Below are 4,957 nucleotides of genomic sequence, written 5' to 3' on the forward strand. Positions count from 1 at the left end.
AAAACCACATCAGACTGGGTTGTGGTCCGGAGGACCCTGAACCATGAACCTGGTTTAAAGTAAACCTGGCTTAAAGTGAGAGTCTGTGGAGGTCTTGATCTAGTTCCCATCACTACATCTCTGTAGTACGCAACTCCTCAAATCTATCAACTTCTAGCATGTACATGTCTGATATATAGTACCTTTGGAAAGTATTCAGACCCCTTGACTTGTTCCACATTTTGTTATGTTACAGCCTGATTCTAAAATAGATTAAATAAAAAAACTATTCTCAGCAATCTACACACAATACCCCATAATGACGAAGTGAAAACATTTTTATTTTTTTATTTTAGTAAATATATATAAAAAAAATAATTATAATACCTTAATTACATAAGTTTTCAGACCCTTTGTTATGAGACTCAAAATCTAACTCAGGTGCATCCTGTTTCCATTGATCATCAGTGAGATGTTTCTACAACTGGTTTAGAGTCCACCTGTGGTCAATTCAATTGATTGGACATGATTTGGAAAGGCTCACACCTGTCTATATTAGGTCCCACAGTTGACAGTGCATGTCAGAGCCAAGCCATGAGGTCGAAGGAATTATCCGTAGAGCAACGAGACAGGATTGTGTCGAGGCACAGATCTGGGGAAGGGTACCAAAAAATGTCTGCAGCATTGAAGGTCCCCAAGAACAGAGTGGCCTCCATCATTCTTAAATGGAAGAAGTTTAGAACCACCAAGGCTCTTCCTATAGCTGGCCGCCTGGCCAAACTCAGCAATAGGGGGACGTCTGGAGGAAACATGTCACCATCCCTACGGTGAAGCATGGTGGTGGCAGCATCATGCTAATGATGGACCTCAGACTAGGGCGAAGGTTCACCTTCCAACAGGACAATGAATCTAAGCACACAGGCAAGACAAAGCAGGAGTGGCTTAAAGACAAGTCTCTGAATGTCCTTGAGTGGCCCATCCAGAGCCCGGACTTGAACCCGATCGAACATCTCTGGAGAGACCTGAAAATAGCTGTGCAGCAACGCTCCCCATCCAACATGACAGAGTTTGACAGGATCTGCAGAGAAGAATGGGAGAAAATACCCAAATATAGGTGTGCCAAGCTTGTAGCGTCATACCCAAGAAGACTCGATGCTGTAATCGCTGCCAAAGGTGCTTCAACAAAGTACTGATGAAAGGGTCTGAATACTTACATAAATGTGATATTTCCGTTTTTATTTGTAATACATTTGCAAACATTTCTAAAAACCTATTTTATGGGGTATTGTGTGTAGATTGCTGATGATAGTTTGTTTATAATACATTTTTTAATAAGGCTGTAACATAACAAAAGATGGAAAATGTCAACGGGTCTGAATAATTTCTGAAGGCACTGTTTGTTATATACTGAAATATAGATTTTTATCCAATGGGAATGTGGTTCATTTTGACCAATTATCTAATCTTGTAATCATTAGTGGCCTATGTTCCAGTAGAGAGTAAAAGGATAGTAGTGACTCTTGGTCCCAAGGAGCCCTCAGACAAAGCTGAAAGCTGAAATACATTGTAGTGACTATGATTTTGGGGTTAAAGTAGTCTATATACTGCAATGGTTCCTATCTGCCACTGAGGGGAGCATGTACACACAAACAGAAGCAGGAAGAGAGTTAAAGTGAGGTCTGTGAACATTTGGAAGTAGTAATTATCGCTGGTGCCTTGGTCCTTGACACACATTTGTGCTCAGGTACCATTTAACATAACAGGCAGACTCTAACTCTCACATGGCTCTTCATCTCTCCCTCCTCATCCTCATCCTCATCCTCAACAGACTCTCAGCAGGTAAGGGTAACATTTTTATGAATTAAGTTACCTGGGTCAATTCACTTTAAACACTGTATAATCAATCTCAATCATGAACTAACTGTTTAAAGTGTTGGATTAATTTGATTTTTAAATGTTTCCTCTGTAAAGATTATATTACATTTTAACTCTAATTGAAATGTGTTTTGTGTTGATGTGTCCACAGTGGGGCATGTGTCTGTGCAGACAGGAAGCTCCATCACCTTCCCATGTCACTATGATCTGAGTCATATCAACCATGTGAAATACTGGTGTAAAGGATTAGGTTGGGATGTATGTTCGTATGTAGTACGCACTGACCATCCTAAGAGCAGTGGTAAGACCTCAATCTCTGATGACATCAACAAGAGAATCTTCACTGTGACCATGACTGATCTGGAGCCAGAGGATTCTGAGAATTACAGGTGTGTTGTGGAGATCAATGAAGGAACAGATATCAGGATACAATGGATCTACCTATCTGTCACTCCAGGTAAGATCCCTTCACTGCTTGTATCTAGTCATAGCAATGTCCTATGGAGTGGCCTGTAAACCTGCAATGTCAAATACTAAATAATGACCCAATTATAAATAGCCTATTACAACAAATGAAATGAGAACTGTGTAACCACTCTGAAATTCATAGACAGTTCTATACTGTACATCTATGTGCAATGAACTGACCATGTTTTGAAGCTGTACATTGTTTGTTTACAATTAGATTGCTTACAAACAGCTGAGTAAAACAAGTTTCTATTTTGGGTAATGATGGAGTAACAGAACTAAGCTTGTGAGAAAAGTTACATTCTTCAAGAATCAATGGCAATATATAATTATTATGAATTTAAAAGACCAAAAATAGATGTTCCAATCACAGAATGCAGCTTTAAGGAACTTGGAAGGAGCATGTTGTAAAAGCACTTTCTTCTTCTCTGAATTCTTGTTTCTTACCTCTGTGTTCAGGTACTTCAGAACTCTATGTGGAACAACAGGAAGTGACTGGAGTAGAAGGAGGGAGTGTCACTGTCCATTGTTACTATAGTAACTCTGGAGATATGAAGTGGTGCAGGATGGGTGGTGATTGTGTGAMMMGGTATTCTMGGACTTTAAATGGAACATCAGTGACATTAAAGRGGACTAGTGAAGRCAACAACAGAAKAGTCTTAACAGTGACTATGAGTGGACTGAAGATGGAGAACACTGACTGGTATTGGTGTAGAGTGGGAGAACTAGAGATGCCTGTTCACATCACTGTCAGTCAACAAACTGCAACACAGAGAACCTCTAAGATGTTCCTCAAGTTAGTGATCAATCACATACTTTATGATCAATATGATTCACTTTGTTTTATTCACTGGCATCATCTGGAACTGATTGTAATATTAACTATGAATGTGGATGTTGCTATACAACCTGACTATCTGGTTTACCATTAACTTCATTGATGATATTGTTGTTTAACCTCACAGCCACCACAGATCCAACCACTAACACCCCTCTGCCTCTCCAACTGCTGAGTCTGTTCAGACTGACAACACAAGTCAAGGAGCTGAGGGGAACATGGAGGAAGTTCACCAGAGGTTATTATCACTCCTTCAGCTGTATTATCCCACATATTGTTAGATAATATGAACACAGAGAAACATTACAATTCCATCATACACTACAACAGTTAATGATAACCAAACACCCTCCCTAAATGCATATAGAGACTGTTATCACTTCCTCTTGGGTACAACATCTCTGTGGTTGCCTTGTGAAAAGTAGCAGCAATGTTGGTGTTATTCTCACTCATGTGCAAGAACAAGTTGCACACTTAAAAAATAGTCATAATATCAATAATAATCATATCTCTTAATTTGCATGGTCAAACTGTCACGGCTGTTGAAAGGAGAGGACCAAGGTGCAGGGTGGTGAGCGTACATGTTCTTTATTTAGACAAGACGCCGAACAAAACAATAAACACTACAAAACAAACCGTGAAGCTAAAGGCTATGTGCCCTAAACAAAGTCAACTTCCCACAAAGACAGGTGGAAAAAGGGCTACCTAAGTATGGTTCTCAATCAGAGACAACGATAGACAGCTGCCTCTGATTGAGAACCACACCCGGCCAAACACAAAGAAATAGAAAACATAGAAATAAAGAAACTAGAATGCCCACCCTAGTCATACCCTGGCCTAACCAAAATAGAGAATAAAAGTCTCTCTATGGCCAGGGCGTGACACAAACTCCACACATGTGAATAGATAAATAATTGTTCCATGTATCACAACAAGTGCATACAACAAATGATCAATTTATAATGATCTATTTTACTTGTATTTTTAATTCAAGTTCGTGTTTGTAATCTATCAGGTCCATAGATGTGAAAGTCCTACTCATCTCTCTGGGCATGTTGGTGGTGCTGACAGCTGGTATCCTAGTAACATGGAAGATGTGGAGAAAACATAGTAAGTAGTCATTTTATGTGAATATAAAAAAGGAGAATAGTTTAGAAAATACTACATTTATTGATATTGTGACCAACAGTATATTTCTTGCCTGTGATTTATCTTGAATGACAGAAAGTATTTGGAGGAATTGTCTTTAAGAAATCCCTTCAGAGGTATTATTGTACTTTAACAAACTCAGAAGTAGTTGATATCTCCCTCTTTATTCCAGAGGACAATAAGGCCAAGGACCAGACAACTAACAACTCAGTGGTAGGATACACTTATTTTATTATATTATTTTCAACCATCTGCAAATCTGCCATTTGACTCTAGTGTTACCTCTTCAGTTGATTATCAATGAGTTGACATAAAAGGTCCCATATTCTAATGGAACACATTAATGGAACCCAAAATATGGTGAAAAATGCTATTAAAAGACAATTAACAGGAAATTGTCAGTTCACTACACATACATCTGAAACAAACTGTGGTTTAGGTGGTAAATAGACATGTCCTGTTTCTCTTTGCTATTTATTTCTTTGCAGTTTGCTTACTCTGAGCAGGACATTACATACAGCACAGTGACCCACACCAGAGAAACAGCACAGCAGGTACAAACTGAATAAACTGGTCTTGGTCTGTGGAGATCTTGGACTAGAACCAATCACTCCATCTCTGCAGTGAGCCGGGGTTCTCTCTCTCTCT

General features: G+C 39.1%; 1 pseudogene; it reads left to right on the forward strand.

Annotated features, from left to right (window-relative positions):
• Window positions 1-1,699: 1,699 nt before the first annotated feature.
• Window positions 1,700-4,957, forward strand: part of LOC139025834 (polymeric immunoglobulin receptor-like) — a 20,434-nt pseudogene continuing 17,176 nt past the window's right edge.

The sequence above is a fragment of the Salvelinus sp. IW2-2015 genome, unplaced genomic scaffold, assembly GCF_002910315.2.
Source record: "Salvelinus sp. IW2-2015 unplaced genomic scaffold, ASM291031v2 Un_scaffold3364, whole genome shotgun sequence".
NCBI classification, from domain to species: Eukaryota; Metazoa; Chordata; class Actinopteri; order Salmoniformes; family Salmonidae; genus Salvelinus; species Salvelinus sp. IW2-2015.